The sequence below is a fragment of the Lissotriton helveticus genome, chromosome 5_1, assembly GCF_964261635.1.
Source record: "Lissotriton helveticus chromosome 5_1, aLisHel1.1, whole genome shotgun sequence".
Lineage (NCBI taxonomy): Eukaryota > Metazoa > Chordata > Amphibia > Caudata > Salamandridae > Lissotriton > Lissotriton helveticus.
The window spans coordinates 1,680,273,870-1,680,289,508 of NC_136065.1; the positions used below are offsets into that span (position 1 = coordinate 1,680,273,870).

General features: G+C 45.6%; 1 protein-coding gene across 6 annotated transcripts in view; it reads left to right on the plus strand.

Annotated features, from left to right (window-relative positions):
- The window catches only part of AP1G2 (adaptor related protein complex 1 subunit gamma 2), a 210,605-nt gene that overhangs the window by 52,023 nt on the left and 142,943 nt on the right, over positions 1-15,639 (plus strand). The gene's annotated exons all lie outside the window — the stretch shown is intronic.

The window sequence follows — 15,639 nt, forward strand, 5'->3', positions numbered from 1 at the left end:
AAATTTATCGATGGTCCCCTGCTTGGAGGGACCCCCGCCTCCTCTGGTCATGGCTGCAGACCGCAGATGGGCCGTGTAGGATAGTGGTACCAACGCAGGCTCGTTACTTCGTCTGTAATGTCCAGTATAAGCCTCACCCAGCGTTCCTTCCACCACTGGGTACAATCGCCCTCACACCAGTACTGGCGTAGATCCCCGGCGAGACTGTGGACCTGTGGCTGCCAGATCAGGCCCCAGGCCCTGTGGTCCCGCAGCCGCGTAGACCACCCGCTTCTGACCGATCTGTCCCTCGTCGCTGGGTGCCGCGGGCCCTAGTTTCTTCAGCAGCCCGACCCCCTGAATTCGCCACCAATAATTCCACCGTCTAGGTCCCAGGGGGGGGGGGGGGGCACTCACAGTTCGTTGTTCGCCGCAGGGCAGCGTCGGTAACGGGTCAGCTCGGCCACACTCCGGTCCGTCGCCCGTAGGAGTCCAGCAGTGGGGGCCCAGTCTCCCGGTCCGGGCTGCACCCCAGGGGTCTCAGCCTTCCAGGCTCTGCCGGACGCCGACTGGGGTCAAGAGCCGACGTCGATCTCGATGGGCGGGGACCACGAAACTCGAGGCCCCGGCCGCACTGGATCTCTTAGGCCGCTGCTTCTCTCTGGGCACGTTCTCTGCTCCAGGCACCTCTGCCCCCACCGGTGAAGCAACGGGGGGGAACGCCTATCGCCCCTCAGCCTCCAGGATAATCCAGGACCAGGAAGATCGGCGGGTCGGCCGGCCCTCTTAGAAGCCCTCCGGCCGGGAGGCGCCAAAATCGAGGTCCCGGCTTCGCCGCCCCGCTCAAGGCCTCACGTCTCTCCCGGCGATCCAGCCGCATCAAACAGTCCAGGATCCACGCTGTGTACACCGGAGGACTCACGACACCTTCAGCAACACCTGCCCCACCAGTGATGTGTAGTTTGGGTTCGGGGACCAGGATAATCGGCCGGATTAATAACGGGCCGGCGGGAGCTCTAGCAAGCTGCAACCGCCATCGTCGCCCGCGAAGCCACGCCCTCCAGATCAGAGCCTCTTTGACCATCTCTCTGATTGGCTGGCTTCTATACTTCCTCTGCTCACTTTTAGGGAAACATTTTTGTTTGGTTTTGGCTTAGCACTGCAGGAGATGGCTGGCTTCTATCCTTCCTCTGCTCACTTTTAGGGAAACATTTTTGTTTGGTTTTGGCTAAGCACTGCAGGAGAGTGCTTCTGTTTTCCAGCTCTGTAATACTGCACCCTAAAAAGCTGCCTCTCGCACTGATGTCTCCCCCGATCTGCTGCCAGCTGTCTTGTGAGCTTCTTATCTTCTCCCCGTATGCATGTTTCACTTTCGCTTGTGTGCTTTTACCTTGCCCTCCGTGTTGCTTACCCCTAGTGTGCGGCTTCTCACCCCCGCTTGCTCCCCGCTGCTAAACCCTCCAACCCCACACTTTGCGTATCTTATTTTTTTATTTATTTATTTTTTGGAAGGTCATGGAGGAAATTGCTGCTGGCTGCTCTGCCTTGAAAAAGTGCTACTTCAGTTTCATATTTCAATATTTCTTTTATTTACCGATCCATCTCTGATTGGTAAATTAAATAAAAATTGGCTTCCGTGTCATTTCCTAGGCAACCCTCTGCGGCGACACATGGGCTGGCCTCCAAAATGACATAGGCATCCAAGTCAACACACTTTTTTTCCTTCTACTTTTGCTTACATGCTGCACAGCATCTTGCTCGTACTGTTCAGCATTGGTAAAGCTAATAGGTCCCAAAGGCGAGACATTTTGGCTATACCAGTGTTTTTTTCATCAGCCGAAATCTCTGGGTGAAATATACAAAATCTGTGGATTTACTGTAATGCTCATAATGCTGCCGGTATTTAGTTGCCAGCCCCATTAGAATTATTTGAGCACGCTGTAGTTGGCGCAGGAGAAAGGATTTCAGGGACATGCACATCTACAAAATGTCTTGATATTTGAGTGCGCCTGCATAGCATAATCTAACAAACTTCTAATAAGTTTGTGGAAACCAGAAAAAAGAAGGATAGGCAAAAGAAAATGGCACAGGAAAGCACTTAGGGTTGTACTTTGGGAAGCTCACCAACCACTTTAAGACAGAGATGGGTATTCTTGGACTGTTGAACCCAGGTGGGGGATAGACACTAGCGTCACGGGGCAGAACTAAAGAAATTACTTGAGAAGGAAGCAAACAACTGTGAGGGTACCTGCTAAGAACCAAAGCACAAAAGGTGCAAACGTAGAAAGAGCCCAGTGAGCGATATAGTTGGTAGTGGAGAAGCCCACCAACTACAGCCATGGAAAGCCTGGGCTGCTAGGTAAGGCCACCCTAAATACTGCTGCTATCCTGGCTCACCAAGAGGCACTACAATCCCCAGTCAGAATACTATGGGACTACCATTGCGCATTAGGATGTGAGGTATGGAAAATGCCAATCTTATTAGCTTGTGGTGGCAACTTTGAATCAAGAGTATGCCAGTAATTCACAGAACCCAGGTGTAACGGACACCAGCACTGACCTTTGGTCCCAATGTCGCCAACCCCGAAACATTGGTAAGTGATGAACCCTGTTAGGTCTGCCATGTCTCAGTCTTTCTGGCTGCACCATCAGTCTGATCCATGAGTTCACACATCTCTGGTAACTCTCTTGTAATTGCAGACAGTAACCCAAATCCATAAAACCACCTCATTTAGAAGGAGGAAAACGGTTATGTACGTGTAGTACTTATATAGTATGGACCTATCCTCAAGTGGACAGCACAAAAGGCCAGGCCCCAAGAATGGTCGGGAGAACCATACCCTTTCCAATCGTGTTGGCAGCTCGAGCATCTGCTTTGGCTCGTGTCGCAGCCTGTATAGCCAAAGGGAGTGGTGGTACAGGGGCCGGAGTGCGAAGCTGCACTTTGGAATTACATCGTACTGTGTTGTGGCAACTGTGAGAGGCTGACTGAAGGTCAGAGGAGGAGGCGGAGAGACCATCTAAGGCCCGGTGATCGGGGCCTGAGTGTACTACGCAGTATTCCATTTCTGAGAGCGGAGTACCTGACTGACGTATTACACATTGCAACATTTCTGTATAACGAACTACTTGATTGTCGTATGACGCATTGCCTTGTTCCTGCATAACGAACTACCTGATTACCGTATTGCGCATTGCATTATTCCTGCATAACGAATTACCTGATTATTGTATACGTATTGCCTGATTATTGCAGAACGACATATTTGGTGGTGGGATTAAGCATTGCATTGTTTTACCTTGCGAAGTGTCTTATTGTTGCGTTACGCATTGCGTTCTTTCCATTGCAGTGTCGGATTGCTACCTTATGCATTGCAGTATTTTTACATTGCAAAAGTACCTGATTCTAGCATTACGAACTGTATGACCTGTGATTTGGAGTACAGGAGAATGTTTAGAAGTTCTCATTGACATCGCCAGAACTTACAAGAGCTGTCTGGCCTAAGCCTGCTAGGAGAAATATTACACAACCACATACGTTGGTTTTATATTGTGGGGTCTTATTTAAAAAAAAAAAAAACATTTTTATTGCTTTTCAAAAAGAAGATACATTAAACAGCCCGGAGGACATTACAAATGACCAAGAGGTGCAAACGAAATCCAGTGCAGCTTACCCCACTTCTTACAGTCTTAAGGCCCATCATCCATTGTGTGGTTTTATCGTATATCTTTTTACTTAAAGTTTATACTGGTTTTATAAAACTTGTGTGGAGTCTATTTGTGGTGTCATCATTGGAGTATTGTGAGCGTGGGTGCGAAAACCTCACACATTTGCCTGAAGGTAAGCCTGGCTGCTCTTGCCAACCTACCGAGGGGTTGAGCTGGGCCATCTAAGAAAGTGACCTTCCTTTCCCTGATGTTGGAACGCGGGTCCCTATTTGGTCTAAGGTACCTATCTCAGCCAAACAGGGATCCCGGGTCTAACAATTCTCTTTTGAATACACTCCACTGCTAGAATTTGAAAGGAAAATGTTTCCTTGCCTGTCCGTTGTGGCCGGGCAATCCGTCACGACCAGCAAGTGAGACTGAGCAAGAGTATACCAGCTAAAAAGGTGTCCAAGCACTGATCACTGCAGGAAGCCCACACCAAGAACTAAAGGGAACAGAGACAGGTTTTATGGCTTTCCTGAAAGCCAGAAGATCACTGATGGAGCGAAAACAGAAAGGCATTTTCTTCCAAAGCAGAGCAGCTTCTACAGCAAAGGCATGACCACCTGCTCGTGAATTTTAAAACTTTGGAACCACAAAAAGATTGGAATTGGGCAGGGCTATAAGAGGGAAGTAATGTTTACATTTTTTCTGTAACAAGTGAGGTCTAACCTGATGTATATCTCTGGATATGGGGAAGTGGAAGAGACAGTGCTAATCTAGCAGCTACAGATTGAATGCAATGAACATATTTGAGTAAATAAACGCGGGCCCCCAAAAACAATCCGTTGCATTAATCCAATCTCTTCGGGGCGCTGACACAGCCTAGGGAAAAAGGGCAATATTTTGTGAACAACTGCATTAAGCAAACATAAGAAGCAGGCAGTCTTTTGACATGATTAATGAAGAAAAGGCCATTGTCCACATAGACTCTAAGGTTGCGAACCAAGGAGGCAGTACAAAGAGCAGAACTGTCCTCTAACAGCCAAATATTGACTTGCACGGTCTGCATAGATGGAAGAGAGTGATAAAGCATACAGTGGAATAGTGCAGAGTCGACTGGCATGGCGTGGAATAGCGTAGAGTGGAATGGTGTACAGTGGAGTAGAGTGGTTTAAATAGAAGTTGCGTTGCATACAGTTTAGGAAACTGTTATAAATTGGAGTGGTGTCCCATACAGTAGAGTGGAGTGTTGTCGTACAGTGTTGGAAATTGTTGTAGAGTGGAGTAGTGTTGTACAGTAGAGTGCGAAGAGTTGAGTACAAATTTGGACAGTGAAGTGTACTGTGATAGAGTGGAGTAGAGTCTAGTAAAGTGGCACATAGCGTTGTAGAGTTTTGTGGAGTTATATAGAGTGGAGGAGAGTACACTGGGTGGCGTAGAGTCGATTAGCAAACAGTGGAGTGGAATAGTATATGCTGGAGTAGTGTAGACTGGAGTGGCATAGATTGGAGTACATTGGAGTGGTATAGAGTGTAATAGTGTAAAGTGAAGTGGTCTAAAGCGGAGTGATGTAGACTGGAGTGGTGTACAGTGTAATTGCATACAGTGGAGTGACATCCAAAAGATTAGCGTAGAATTGAGTTGTTTACAGTGGAGTGGGGGAGAATGGAATACCATACAGTAAAGTGTTGAAGATTGAAGCTGTGTACAGTGTCATAACGTAAAGTAGAGTGGAACAGCGCAGAGTGGAGTAAAGTAGTATCATAGAGTGGAACTTGACATGAGTGAAACAGTGTACAATGTAATAGCGTACAGCAGAGTTGTGTGGAGTGGAGTAGAATTCAATAGCATACAGCGGAGTGGCATAGAGTGGAGTGGCATCCCATGGACTAGAGTAGACTGGAGTCCTGTTGAGTGGGGTACACTGGAGTGTGGTAGAGAGGAGGAGCATATGGTGGAGTGGAATACAGTGGAATAGCGTAGAGTGGAGTGGCATACAATAGAGTTGAGTAGCTTACAGTGCAATGGCGTACATTGAAGTGTAGACTGGAGTGGGATAGTGTGTAATAACGTACAGTGAAGTGGTGTAGAGTGGAATAGTGTAAAGTGGAATGGCATACAGTAGAGTAGATTGCATACAGTGTGATAGCATAGAGTGGAGTGTTGTACATTGGAGAGGCATAGAGTGTTATTGTGTTCAGTGGAGTAGCGTAGACTGGCGTGGTTTACAGTGGAGTGGTGTATGCTAGAATACCGTAGAGTGGAGTGGTGTATGATGTGGTGGCGTACAGTGGAGTGGAGTGGCGTCCAATGTAATAGCATAGAATGTAGTGGCTAGAGTGGAGTGCCAGGCACTGTAGTGGATTAGAGTGGAGTAGTATATACTGGAATGGCGTAGAGTGGAGTAGCGTTGAGTGGATTGGCGAGGAGTGTAGTGGTGTAGAGTGGAATAGTGGAGTGGCATAGTGGCTTCGCGTTGAGTGAAGTGGCGCAGAGTGGAGTTGTGTACACTAGAGTGGTGTATGCTGGAATACTGTACAGTGGAGTGGTGTATAGTGGAGTGGCGTATGGATGTATGTGAAATTTAGCAGCAATGAAGATTGTGGTGTTCAGAGTAATGCAAACAGCGAATTGTGCTGCCTTGCTTTTCTCCACATTTATCAATCAACTATGGCTACACGTGGAGGCCTTGCGTTGCTTTGTAAATCTAACTTCAGCATTGTGTTACCCATGCAACACCATGTGTGACACAAGGGGATTACAATGCAATGATACAGCTAGGCCTTAGTTATATTTTGGCCCATAGTATACCCCAGTAACTTTGCTGTATGCTGTGGTACATAGAGATGACAAGCCAGTATATAATTGTGCAATAGCTGTTTTTTAGAGGCATCCATATTGTTTTTACTATCCTTTGACTGTGGTCAGTGTTAGGGCCTTAAAGGTAAGCAGTGGCGGCTGGTGACTTTTTAAAGTGGTAATGCGTAAAGTGATTGTCAACTGCACCATAGTGAGCGAGCCCAAACAACCGAGAAAATGTTGAAAAAAGAGTTTAAAATTGTGCATTTTCAAGCAAATTTGAAAAATCTGAAGGGTTAGTAAAGCAATTGTGAAAGTGCAGTTATTACATTAATAAAGAGATGTCATATAACAAAGGTAGCTGCTTATTCAGAACCAAAGAGTTCTGGTTGGAATCCTGCAGAGAATGTGACTCGGTAATTGTGTTGGTTTTTAAAATGATGACAGGCTTTCTGTGTAACTTATTTTGAAAAGCTTGCAGAAATGCTAATTTAAATACAATTTCACCCCAACATTAAGCATAGCAAGATAAAAAGGCTAGCAGCTCCAGCGGGGGTTGCCACTGGGCCTCTAAAACATTGATTATTTCTTTCCGGGCCTCCTCTGGCTGCAGCCCTCAGATAAAACTGTAAGGATTGGGGTGCGAGCTGAGCGCTGCCACATCACCCACATTCAGTTAAGGAGACAGACAAATGGGGAAACTAATGAAAAGAGGAAAAAGGGTAGAGCAGGGGAGGCAAACAGCGTGAGCATGATTGCAAAAGGTAAAAAAAGAAAACGTAACGAGAGAAAAATATAAAATGGGTTGCAACCAATAGAGCAGAGAAAGAAAAGTTGAAATAAAGGAAGCAAGTGGCAATTGACGGAAGATGTGGATAAGTAAAGGTGAAAGGGAGAGTGAAACGAAGGAAGGACGAAAAAGGAAAGGGTAAGAAAGTTAGGAAACATGATAGCTTGGCTTGCAGGGTGAATGGCTCGATGGCTGGAAGACGGAAAGGATACTGGGGTTTAATGGTGGGTGGTTAGGGAGATGCATGGATGGAAAAATGGATGAATGGGCGAGTATGGGGAAATGACTGGTGTAGGGAAAAAGATGGAGGGATAATATAAGAATGAATAGATTGATGGACCAAAGGATGGAAGGGTGGAGAGTGAGGAGAGCCCTACTTAGGTGGTTTAGACAAGTAAGCTTTGCTCTCTCACTAGCCTCAAAGGTATGGTTCAAATTGAGGGCAGTGTCTGGCTACTCCTTTGGTGCTATTGTTGAGAGGCTTCCCCAATCTCTGCCATGATTACAGGTTTGGGATGCCTCAGCCTGTGCTTTGATTACACAGGAGTGGCCTCCCAATGATTGCTTTGAGTCTACGGCAGGAACGGGGACTCGAGAACCCGAGAACACAGACTCATAATGAGGTGGGTGAAAAACACCCAAAAGGTATTCAAGGACGGTCTTGTGTATCCGGGCTCTCTCTCTTCTCTACCTCTCTTCTCCCTCCTCCCCATCTCTCTCCGCACTCAGATATTCAAAGGTAACCACTTGGCATTACCCAGGTATTTCAGTGAACCTTAAAAGACTTCCCAAGGTCTAGTCAAACGCACAGAAAAATATTCATCTGGTCACGCAGACATGATTAGGTATTGAAATAGGCATCAGACTCCCAGTATGATTTTTGGCGGACTTTGAGACTCATTGAAGCATTGAAAAGGACTAAAGGTATGGAAGGTAGCCTGAGACTCACCATGGGGTATTCAAAGAGCCAGGTGCCCCAGAGACTCACTATTTGGAGACCCCACTAGAGTATTCAAATGACCTGGTACCCGACCGGTATTGTAAAACACTTTGGTGCCACTCAAAGGTATTTGTAGAATCCTATGAGGTTAGTGAAGAGCACAGAAAAGTGTAGGTTCCTGCACTCTAAAATTCAAATTTCACAAACCCACAGGTGACTGTTCAAATGAATGCAACACCAGTTGCATATAATTATAAATGTAGTTATGTTCAATATGGAAGCCAATGAATGCATTCTACATTTTATCTGTGAATCGGAAAGCAAAACAAGATGTTCCCCGTGGTTTATAAGACTATGTGAAAACAAAACACTTTCACTGCTTTTAAAATTACATCGGCAGGAAACACGCCTCAGATCACAAACACTAGGCACAAAAGGGGCACGTACCTTCCAGAGCAGGCCGCAGCAGAGTGACAGGAGAGAGTCAGACATACAGCTGCTGCTGGGAGCTCTGTCTCCATGCCTCCTAGGGGACAATCTGCACACCGGCGGAGAACCCCCAGGGCACTTCCAGGCCACGAACACTGAAATGAGGGCCCGCATGCCACCAAGCACCAGGCCTGGCCACTGCATGCCAGGACCGGCACTCACTGGCAGTACCGCTCGACTGAAACAGAATCGGGCGCTTCCCAGCGTGGGGGCCCCACAGCACTCACCAGGAGCCGATCAACGATCAGGCCGAGGCCTCTTTACAATAGAAGTTCCAGCCAGCATTAACTCCTCAGACCCCACCAGAGGCACACAACACCCCTTGTCGGCAGAGACTCCTACAAGCCTGGCATGCCTCGATCTCCGCAAGCAGCACTGAAGCCCAGACAACATCAGCACAGGGAAGGAGGGCTCTCGTTCCCGTGCTGCAATACACCAGCAAGAGCTTGTCCGCAAGCAAGGACTTCACCAGGAGATTGTGTCCTACTGACTCTACGCAGTACGCACTACTAGACGAGGTCTCTGGTGTTGACTAGGTGTGGCACTGGCGCGGTGACGCGACTGACTCATGGCCAATCACAGCGCGGCTGCTGCGGCAGTGCCACCCACGCGCGACACCCAATCTTAATGCCTGCCCTGCTCAGGCTCCGCGGTCACTCTGCCAATCCAGACGCTGCATTAGCAGCGCCAGAATTGGCTAGGGCATGAAGACTGCCCGCCCATTAGAGACCGGGGGCTGCTGCATGAAGCAGCCCTCAGCCTCTCCCCCCTCGCTCTCCTAGTCCTTAGGAGGTGGCTGTAGTGCACATTCGGGCTGGTCATAAAAATGACCAGCCCAAACTCAAGCATGCGCACTATTGCAGCTGCGCTTTAGTAAGCGCTGCTATCAGTCACCCTTTCTGCCGCAGGAAGCTCCGCCCCCCACGCCCCACCCCCCTTCAGCGCCGATTGCCAATGCCTGGAGCGGAGCGACTCGTGACAGAAACTTTAAACGACTCACGAGTAGTTTAAAGTTTCTGTTTTAGTCTTAGAATTTGCTATTTTGCCTGCAGGCGACTTGGGGCCATGTGGCCAGGTGGGGCAACGCCACAGCGCCCCAATGGACGCACCACCCCTGTAGGTAAGTAGTAGGTTTTATTGTAGTTCCCTACTTATTTCCACTATATTAACCCCTTCCATGCTGATGACGGCCCCGGCCGTCATGCACCACGGTGGGCGTGTGCTGATGACTGCTGGGGTCCGTCATGAACCCGCCCACTCATTAAAAGCGCCGCAAAAGCACAGACTCGCGGCCGCGCCCAAGGGGTTAAAGTAGAAATAGATAGGGGATTTAAAAAAATATATATTTTACTTATTTTTTTTTAAAATATTTTTTTATTTTAACAGTAAGACAAGAGTAGGCAGTACAGATATCGGGTGTCAAACAGTAAAATGCAGAGCAGGGACAGGTGGGGGAAATATACATACAAATAACCATCGTGAGGAACATATGGCCAATCGCGATTACGCATATTAGAGAAAGAAAAATAAACAATCTAGTAGACAATCCAAAACAATCCCACCCGCTAGGCCCCGTCCTCAATGATACAGGATAATTAAAGTCAGTGTAGACACCCGGACAATAAAGGATCCGTGGAGAATAAACTCTCGTAGAAAGGAAAAAGGAAAGACAAAAGGGCCATAGAATAAAACAAAGGCAAAATAAATAAACCCTCCCCTAACCCCCCACCCTGCACCCCTGCAATGGCTACGGCCTAACCCTACTAGCAGCGTGCCTGTCGCCCAAGAACTACCCTAAAAGAAGGGAAAAAGAGAGAAAGTGGAGGAGGAGAAAGCAAACACACTCCCGGTCTCCCATGCCCCCGCCAATAGTGACCACCCCGAGACGCAGTAGAATCAGTATGCGGCAAAATATACAAACCAGTCGGGGGGAGTATAGTCAATAACCACCCGACTCCCGTCACATTATGGGCACAACCCCGGCATTGCATAAAGCTATTGTATCAGACCCAAGCGATCAAGTTCAGCCCTGGCCAGTACGGTCTTTCATAAGAGTCTTTTTCACTCGAGCCGCCATCTTGATGGAAAAGGCCAAGCGTTCATAAAAGTTCATGTCAGTGCAGCAGGATCGAAAACAGGATAAAAGTTCACAAAGTCCACCAATCGAACGAGGAAAGGTGTCCGAGAACAGCAAGTATCTCCAACAGTCACTGAGGAACGTGGTACCACAAAGAAGACCGACTATAGATGTATTAGGCGGCAGCAGAATCGAGCAGGAGACGCTGGCGATATTCACGGGCTGGCTTGCTGTTAATTGGGGACCGCCAAGGCTTGTTAGATCCGGGATCCACCCGGGGACCTCGATCTCAGACGTGCAGTGCACCGCCGGTACCACAGCTAGCTGGAAACTTAACAAAGAATCGTCCTCCGGTCCCAGGATACCGTCCACTTTCACAATCAGTGTCCGGAACACAGCGATGGTGTGCGAATGGAGCGCCCCAATGGCGGCCATGACGGCCTGCAGCGCTGGCGTGCCTTCCGTCCGCTCCATCCCCTCTCAATAGGCGACAGAGCAGGACCTGAACCCCGGAGGCCGGCTACTCCGGGGTAAGAGGCCACGCAAATCCGATGTCGAACAGTGGGCGCTCCTCGTCTTGCAGAATACACCTTCGCCGTCAGCGAGGGCCCAGCCCGTCGACCCCGAGAGGGTAGCAAGGTCTCCGGGCACCAGACCCCGACCACGGCAGCCGGTGTGGCACGTTGGTGTGTCCTCGGTATAGACCGTTCACAGGATCGTACCAAAAATCAACAATTCACGGCACACTTCGGGAGACCGGGCTCAGTCCAGGTCTCACGGCCGATGTTGATCACTTCCGACCTGAATAGGCTAGAAATCGAGGCCCCGGCTTCCACACGTTGTTAGGCCGAGAATAGAAACACGGCGTATCATCGTCAATTGATGAGGTAGAAAACTCGGGATTCTACCATTAGAAGCAAAAAAACTTCATGAACACGGAAATCTGGCGTGAGTTCAGGATTAGAGGCAGGATATTCGAGCTGCTGGCGGAGGTCGGCAGAGCCGGGAGCTTACGCGGCCATCTTGATTCCTAGCGTAGCTCCTCCCCCATTTTACTTATTTTTAAATACATTTACAGAGTACTGCCAGCAAGTACCATCTTGCTTAGGATTTGTTTTTTTAATATTTCTGTGGTACACCGTACGCTTTTTATTTTTTTAACTACATTTGTTTGTTTTTTTAAATATATATATATATATTTTTTAAATATGTTTTTATTGCGAAAACATAACATGGGCACAGAAGACATAATTATGAAAGCCGTTCACATGGATATAACCGTAGCATTACGTATCAGGGAGCTTACACAGCCAAATACGGCCCACATCCCGGGGGCTGGGCGGCGTAGGAGCAGAACATTCAAATCACCTCTGTGCACGAGAGATATAGATGTATCACTGTATTCGCTAGTTTTATCATGGTGCATTCATTTTTCAAAAAAGAACCATTTTTAAGATATTTATTTTTTCTTTAAGTACTGAAATACTTCTGAGGTAGTACGGCTGTACTTGATAAATTGTTTTTAGGATATATAGAGACTATCAATAATTTTTCCTTACCTATTACCACTTTACTAAAGTGGTAATAGGTAGGGAGAAAATATAACACCTAATACCTAGCTATATATAAGACCCTAAGCCAGAACACTGGCAAAGTGGCCTTAAAGCAACATTGCTACCTTTAACTTTTGTAAAGGCAGTCATTGTCCAGTCAGATAATGACTTGTCATTCCCATGTACCACAGTAGTTTCACAAAATTTTACTAAATCCATGATAGTACAGACGGTCACAGATATCACTCAGTTTAAAAGCATTATAACTTGAAAATACTTACACTACTTACCTCCAGTATCCAAAAAAGATCATCTTCACACCATAATGTGTAATCCTGCCAAATGTCATGTAAATTAGTTCATCCTTTTGTGCTGAAATATAGTAATCTATGGAAAATGCATTGGTTAAAAAACAAGTTTTGGGACTCTTCCCCACCCCCAACCCCCTTTAATCTGTGCACCTCATTAAGGATTCATCAGAAAAATGTGCATAGTCACAAAATGTAGAAAATGCTATAGGTCTGGAAAGTGTTGTGGTGATTTGTCAAATGGGTGGAAAGTTATTAGGGGGCAAAAATTTGAGGAATTCTTATCTCTGGGAATTTTAATTATAATAAATACTGAGTGGCAATCATATGTGTGGTTAATAAAGTAATTCTGAAACTTTATATATGCAGTGTACTTTCTTTTTTGTGCTTTCTTGCAAGTTACAGTAGGATTGTGCTACATATGAAGCCCAAAGTAAATGAAAACAAATCCTTGTTAAAGAAATTGAGATTTTTTTTCTAGTAGCCAATTCTCATGTTCTCCATATAGTAGTTTGTGAAGTTCACTGCTAGGTCACTTTTCCATTTTGTTGCACAGGACTGCATAGGGGAAATGCTTTTTGTTTGACTTGTTGGCCACAGCTTAATTTTGTTAGCCTGAGAGCATGCAAAGAAAATGCATGTAGTTTAAGAAGTATTGTATTTGTTATGTCTTTGTGTTTTACTTACCATTAGCATATGACCATAAATGGGTCTTTCATGTGTTCCTGTAGTACATCTGAAACTTTACATATGCAGTCTAGTTTATTTTCTGGCATTCCTTGCTACTTTTAGTAGTAGTGTGCTACTCTGATATTGCTGCGTTTTTGGCCCTTCTAACTTCATAACCACTTTATAACATCACTTGCAATAGCAAAAAGGATCATCTACTATTTTGCTGTGAAATTTCATTACAATCCATTCAGCTGATTTACCAGTACGCCTAATGAAAAATATCTATGTAAAACACAATGGGGTCAAAACCTGTTTTGGACCCCCCCCCTTTTTTTTCCTTTGTACCCCCTTCACTAAACACTGCAAAACTTTCAATCCTCCACCTGTGTAATGGGGCAAGAAGTCTGGATAGTTTTGGAGAGATTTGTCTGACGGGTGTAAAGTTATTGACAAGCAGAAATTTGAGGTATTCAGAGATCCCTGGTGATCCTTACTATAACTACAGAGTGGCTACCGCCACTCTATAATACCTGGCATGGCTAATAAAATATATACATATATGTCATGGCTAATATCGTTATGTGTTGTTGATCAATTCTTTGTTTTAAATAATGAGTAACCTGTATGTTATTAAGCCCCATCCCTCTAGGAATCATTGTTTATTATTGTCTATTGCCCCTGTCTCCATTAGTTTTTTCTTGACAAATAATAAGCCAGCGGCAACGGTTCCCAATTGTGTGAATAATGGATTCCGTTCCAAAATGATTGCTTTTAATAATATATAGCAGTCCTACTCTCATTCTTATATTTCTAAATGCTAATCTAATTATAGCAAAGCAGAAAATATAACTATTTCGAGTTTCAGAGATGGTAAACACCCACATACCTATAGGAACAATGAAGTTTTATGTTCAATAAAATAGCAAGGTCTGCAATTTTGTCTCTTTTGAGGTCCAAGTGCACTGATAAGTCAGCGAGCCTGCTGTACCTGTAACCTTTAATAGGAATCAGAAATCTGTATGTCCTGCTCCGCTGTTGCCTGGCATGAAGACTCCTTTCTGCCCTTCGCCTTCTGTGCTTAACTTTAATAACATAATCTCATTATTGTTAAAATCTCCCAGCAGAAACACTAAATCGAAAGCAGTCTGATGCCCTTTCAATTGTTTTCATTCGACATAATTGTGTTCTTTTGAGTAGCAACAAAAACGAGACTCATAGTTGTCAACATTTTAGAAACTCTTATAAATGAATAATAAGCTAATAAGAAAATGAAGCAGTCCGCATTTTAATGGAATGCTGCAAGTATATTCACAGAAGCTTGCTTATCATATTGTGCAACCTGATAATATTAGCCAAACGTGCGTTATATGAATCATACATTTTCAGCATTCTTATTAGTTTATTAGCACATGTAACTTAAAGCAGGGAATGCCCAAAACAGCAAAAAAACACTATATTCGTACCAGATGTTCCTTCCAAATTGAGGGTCGGTATGGGCATGTTTCAGAGATTTGCAACCATAATTCTGGTCGCAAACCGTTCCTCAATGACTGACTTCAAAGGTGGAGTGGAAACTGACTTGCAAAGGAGAACATATCCCCTTTGAGCCCCTTTGTGAAGAGTTTTGTCCCTTCTATCATTCTCATAGACTCTGACCCTGAGTAAGAGGGGCCTGTCATTGGTGTGATAGTTATCGCACGTGATCAAATCTGACTTTGTGGAGTCTGAATGTATTTCTGTGTGATAAATCCCACTCAATTAAGAGTCCCCTCCCCCCCCCATATTGGGGAATAACATACATGTCCCGGTATTTACTGGGCTTTTCTCTCCAGAGAAATATTGGCAGGTTTAACCTGCCATAATGTATCCAGAATGTGTGATTTTTATCACATAACTCTTACTTCCGATACGTTTCTGATAAGTGCAGTAACAATATGTACCACACACATACAAATTTCACAGCCCACTTGTAGTGTGGGTCTTTGATTACAGAGTATTAGGCACCTCTTCCTATCCTACTCTGACCTTCAGTCCTAAACTCCCTGCAGAACAGAAATCAATTTTTATCAAAGGAAAATCTGTGTCTGCGATTTAAACATCAACCTTTTGGGGCCAGTATTTTATTTTACGAATCAACTTATGTACCAAAGCTGCTGCTAATATGTGTGTGTGCTTGTAGAGTACCTGGAAGAAAATGAGTACTTTAAAACGGGTTGAAGACGGGAACATAGTCTTAGTTTGTACTGTAAGATGTATTTGCCCCATAAATGATTTTCTCCCGTCCCCTATTTTCTCTGTTTCTGGTCCACCCTTCCACTCGCAGCCTCCCCTTCAGTGTGTGCATCTTCTGTTCATGTATGCCCCTCTTTCATCTTCCCCCC